This window comes from Aptenodytes forsteri, unplaced genomic scaffold (genome assembly GCF_000699145.1).
Source record: "Aptenodytes forsteri isolate BGI_AS27 unplaced genomic scaffold, ASM69914v1 Scaffold82, whole genome shotgun sequence".
In the NCBI taxonomy this organism is placed as follows: Eukaryota; Metazoa; Chordata; class Aves; order Sphenisciformes; family Spheniscidae; genus Aptenodytes; species Aptenodytes forsteri.
In genome coordinates, this window is record NW_008795490.1 from 8049459 (window position 1) to 8055458 (window position 6000).

Here is a 6000-nt window from a genome sequence, read left to right on the forward strand (position 1 = left end):
TTTCTATAAGACTCAGAACTTTATCTTCAGGATGTCTTCTTAAAAGACAGGCTTTCATTTGTAATGTTCATTACTGCTAGGTAATATGTGCCAATAGTTTTAGACTTCCTGCCAATAATACATCAAGTGATAGATCCTGGTTGTATCTCTCTTAATTTTAAAAAAAGCATGACAACTCTAGTAAATCAAGATGAAATTTCTATCCAGTTCAATTTATTCAACATCCTATGGGTGAATCTGGTGACCTCAGGATTTTCTCCTCTTTGGATGGCTGAGATCAAGTGTGTCGCTATAATGATGAGCTTGTTTCTGAGGAAAAAGGGAAAAGAATCACTCTTTCTCAGCATCCTTCTCTAATCTTGGCCTGGAGATGTCACTAATGAGAATCAGATGAGTGTGCATTCCACTCTGCTTGCTTTCCCATCAGCTTTCCTGATTTACATAAGCCTCTCCTGATTGTAGTCTCTCATGAAACTTGAAGTCAGTAAACATTCTAGATATCTAAATATGTTCTTGGTTTTTTTGTTTTTAATGTAGGAGTCCTGGGGTAGGGGTAGCCCTGTATTCCAGGGTTGGATAGACAGAGTCTTCCTGCATGGCCTCAGCACTGTGTATCTACACTGCAGATTTACACTCCTGTGCTCAGCACCAGAAAATAATTAAGTAGCCTCACCTCTCTCACTATTTAGATATTTCCCATCTAGCTGTAGTCATTTTAATGGTGTTTATGTACAGCTGGCACCGGTGAACAAACCTAGAAGGGAACTCCAGACAAGCACTGAACTGAAAATTTAAGTTTCTAAGGGGCTGATCTGCCTAGGAACTGGGTCTCCAAGGTACTAGCTGAGGCAAACAAAATGGATGACGATTAGGATCTCTAGATATCCAAGGTTGTTTTCTGAAACTGTACACCTCCAAAGGAAGGTCATGTGGGCACTTGAAAGTCTTCACTATATGGATTACATCCAATATCTTTGCCTTGCTACTGAGCATCCTGGAGCCAGTCCTGTGAATATGTACTCTGACAAAAATAATTTCATTCCAGCATACCCACTGGCTCTAGTGGCATCACCTGTTTGATTAAGCATTCAGCCCAAGAGCAGGAAATTGCCAGATCAGTCCAAAACGGTGGCAGGAATAAGAAATGCTTGTAACAAACAGAGATAATTAGAACAGGGGGCATAAGAACAGAATCTCTTCTTATTGCTTCATAAGTAGCAACTTATGCTTTTAGGCCATTTGAATATTTTCTAGGAAGATTGACATATGAATTCTGAACATTTTCTGCTGTTTTCTGCATAAGAAAAGTATGCAGTTTCAAGCATCAATTAGATTTTCTCAGCTGTTTTAAAGGCTGTGTACAGCTGCAAAATAATCTGTTTGTGCTATAAAAGGAGAATAGTACATAACATATACATGTTAATTGTTGTTCACATAGTCTATATATTATTATTAAATGTATTTCTTTTATTATAAATAAAAATAGACAACTCAAGACAAAATTAAAATAATCTGTTGTTTGTATTAAGTAGATTTATGTGGATTTTATTTGCACTATTCTTCATTATCCAGAAATCAATTAAATTAAACTCATATTCAAGATCCACTATATAGAGAAATTACAGAATTAAAAAGGTTCCAATACTTTCACACATGTGGAAAAACTTGATCTATACGAGTACAACTTTTCCAGAAAAACGCCTTTTCTTTAGAAGAGTTAGCATTTGAATGTTAATATTCCTAATTCTTATTAAAGATCAGGAGCTGTATATCAAGAAAGAATCAGATTGCTTATTGTTAGTGGTTTTTTCCCACCTAAATAATCATCTCTTAATGTCAGTATTAATGTGACGGGACTGAAAATGGATATAAACGGCCAATTTACCAAGAGGTTTCCAGGTCTCACTAAACTTGTCATAAGACCAGGGAATCACTGTAGAAGTGGCTTTTTCCCAGGGGCTGATGAAGGTAAAGAAGATCATGTTTAATTACTGCGTAAATAGGATACCATCACGTATTTCTCAGAATATGTTCTCACAGAAGATAAAGGTTACTTTTGTGTTAATTTCCAAAGTTGTTTTATGTATAAATTATCATTGGATGGAATTAATTTGTCATCTTTCAGGGGAAAACATCTTCAAAGTACCACGTAGAGCATGTGGAGTTTATTTAGGCTAAAATATAGAATTACTCCATCATTCTTCCTAGTAAATTACTCTGTGGCCAGTCCAGACTGCAGAAACATGGGGAGGACCCTGGGGAAGGTGGAGATGGTAAATGAAGGGTAGGCAGGTACAGAGTTAATGTGCAGAAGTAGTGTTTTCATCTTCTTTCTTCCCCCCCACCCCTTTTTGGGGAAGAAAAAAAAAAAAAAAAAAAACACTACAGATTATGTGGCAGTAATGGAAGAAAGTGAATGTTAACAGCCCCTCTGTGGAATGCACTGGAGGCTCACAGGCATGAAGGAGAGAATGCTTTGAAGAGACAGCTCCTCAGCAATTGGGCCTTTTGAAAGGCATTTGCAGGATTAAGCCCAAAAGTCTTCGTACACCTGAAAAAAATTGCCGTGGATAAAGTGGGGTATAAACTTTTCTCACATTCATCTGAGGTTCCTATTGCCACCATGAACTGGCAGGCTACCAAGTGTAATTGTTTAGACATACAAAAGACACAGAGTTAAGATCAGGTTAGCTTTAGAGGGAAAAATCCCAGTAGCGTAGCACAGTATCTCCGTAACACAAGACTAATTTTAACCTAGCAAGTTAAACATTTCCAGAGAAGACAAACAGTACAGAAACACAGAATGGGGTCAGGAGATTAAAATAACAATGCCAAACGCAAGTGCATGAAAGCCAGGACTTCAATGAATGGCTGGCTTCTGATTTTATAGTACAAGCTTCAGAGTAGCTACAAGTACCTTCATCCTTTGGCCTACTATATCCTGTTTACATTTATGATCAGCTGAAATACAAGCAGTAATACTGAGAGGGGTAAATTGTGGGTAAGCGTGGAAGACTCGCTGTTGTTGGGCACAAACCGCTACACTTGCATATCCACCTTACTTGTCTCCCAGAGCTATAGGGTGACCAGGCAGGCAGATACACTCTCCTCATCTCTGATAGCTCTCTCGTACCTCGTGTCCGCTGAGGAAAAGGAGGGACATCATGTAGAAAGGCAGTGCAAATAGAGAGCTGGCCTACTCACTTGTCTGCATTGCTTCAGGTCAGGAGTCATGTGTTGTTCTGGCTTATTCAGGTGGAAAAGGTTAATAAAGAAGGGCCCTGTGCTGCCAGAATACACAGGAGGAAAAACAGAGGGACAGAGAGAAAGGAGGCACCAGCTCAGCATTGAGAGAGTACCAACACTTCAGCATATACAGGGTAGAGAATGAGGTGTCCAGTTGTGGATAGAAGGTGTTGCTGGAGGGGCTGCAGGTAATTAATAATGGGAATAGGACGCTAAATCTGAAGTTTCGTTCAGCCAAGAAACATGATTTCTGATATTCTGCTTCACACATCTTCAGTCTGTCCTGCACAGAAGGGAAAGCACTGCAGAGGAATCCCTGTAATATTTCCTAGAGGCTCTGACAGACAGCAGTTTACACTGCATTCTTCCTTCGCACAAGAGAAAACCTAGAAACCATTGTTAGTGGTGTTCTTTTATATACTAATGTATCAAGGACTGTTAATACTCACAGGCACCTGGAAAGGGACTATCATTGCTCAGAAGGGCTTACAACCTAGCAATATAATCTCTACAATATGTTTGCATAGACCTGGACACTCTTTATTCCTTCAGCCTGACACATTCAATTTCCCTCCCTCAAACATCCGTTTGCCCAAATCTACTTCCAAAATAGCTGGTTGTTATGCAGTTGCCAATCAATTGTCATATTGCTATCAATTGTGACCAAGCAATTAGTCAAGTCTGAAAGAGAACTTCATTGTATCGCTTGTACCAAGGTTGAAGAATAGGCTCCTGCCTTTAATGAACGAACGACTCCACCTAGTCTGCTTTTTTCTCAGATCAAGATCTGTTTTACTGAAATTTATTTTAACTGTATTTCATTACTGAATATCATAAAAAGAAGTAATAAAAAGATACAATGTGTTATTTTCCCCTGAAGTGATGTGAAAACACATTTTATTGTATTTATAAGTTTTTTAGGCTATAACTTTATGATCAAACAGCTGTTGCAACAATGAATTTTATCTTCATAATCTCAGCTGGTGATTTCTCTTAAAAATTGTTATTATCTGTTGTAATACTAAATAATTTAATCTACAAATAGCTACACAATATAGATGTACTATTAAAACAAAAGGACAGTGCTGGCACAAGGACAAATGAATATAAACTGATTATGAATAAATTTAGGCTGGAAATCAGAAGAAGGTTTCTAACGATCTGGGGACTGTGGTTCAAAAATAGCCTTCCGGGGGAGGAGCCGGGGGGGAGGGAATCAAACCTGTAGTGGGGGCAAAGAAGCGTTTAATTTCGGGAAGAATTTGATTCCTCCTGTCTCAGCAAATGTTTTTGCTTTTGAAGGCATATGCTCTTTGTTGTTCTTGCTCAGTTTGGGAGGGTCTTTGAATCAACTTTTTTAATTTTCCTCCAGTTTTTCTGTCTTTGACACTGCAAATCTACAAATAAGAACAACCTCCTTTAATGTCTGTTTTAACACTTCCAGAAGACTTTTAAGTTTTGAACATTTTGCCATGAAGAACTGGGGATCTCTTCCAAAACCCCATGACATGTTTTTGAGAACTCCACATGAGGGAAATTACATGTTCACACCTGAGATAGGTTTGTTCTCAGAGCTCTTGCTCTTTACTACCTGTTCTAGATCATTCCCAGCATTTTATATGTCTCTTCATCTCAGTGAAAGCTTCTATATTTATGAGAGGGGATTTTGTTCCGAGTAGAAAATTTAATTCCTGTCTTTGACTCTTCTCATTTCTCCTCTGCGTTGACTACTCTAGCCAGAGACAAAAATGCTGAGGTAGAACGCTGTAGATTATTTCCATGTAATTTTGGTAGCTACTGTTTTAAATGAGCAACTTCTTTCTGCATGTAAGCAAGTCTTCCCTTCAGTCCATTTTTTCCCCATGTCAGCCTATACTTGCAAAGCATTTGAATTTCTCACAACATCTTCCTGTTTGCCCTAATAACAGAAAAAGTCTGTACTCATGCTACCTGTCACATCATTGACATTCCTCCTGATTTTGCTTGCTTTTTTTAATTTTACCTTTTCTTTTCTGTATTTTTCCTTGTTTAGTTGTGGTCTATGTCTCCTTCAAAGACCACAGCATGTTTTCCTGGTTGTTATTCAGCATAAGTGTCAGGTCTCTGAATGCATTTCCTATTTACTTTCTATTGCTGCACCAAAAGATATTTAATTTTTAATGAGAAAGTCTTTGAACAAGACTTTTTATCATTATGAAAAATGACTGTACTCTTTTCTCTTCTTAGTCAGTCTGTACCTTTTGGAATATATATTCCTAGAAATTTATTAAGCATTTCTGATCATAGGTCTGCCTGCCTGTTGCCCCTACTGCAGAGTCAGAAAATCAAACAGCTCACACATTCACAAGACATCTGATTGGGAGAGGCTATAACTTCCACTTTAAGGAGGCTACAGACCTACTGAAGATGCACTAATGCTCTTGCTGGCCAAGTGCTGTGTTAAAGTTCCTTTGAAGCCACTCAGTTCAGTCTTCTTTGGGAAAACTTGAAAATATTGTAAGCACTTAGAGTTTGTATTCCCTTCAACTCTCCCTTTATTCAAGGCCTACCACAACCTCCTCCTGTGCAGGCACACATGCGTGCACATAGAAGTTCTCATGCAAACTCTACGGGCCTATATGCCTGGAGAAAAGGAGGCTGAGGGGAGACCTCATCGCTCTCTACAACTACCTGAAAGGAGGTTGTAGCGAGGTGGGTGTCGGTCTCTTCTCCCAAGTAACAAGCGATAGGACGAGAGGAAATGGCCTCAAGTTG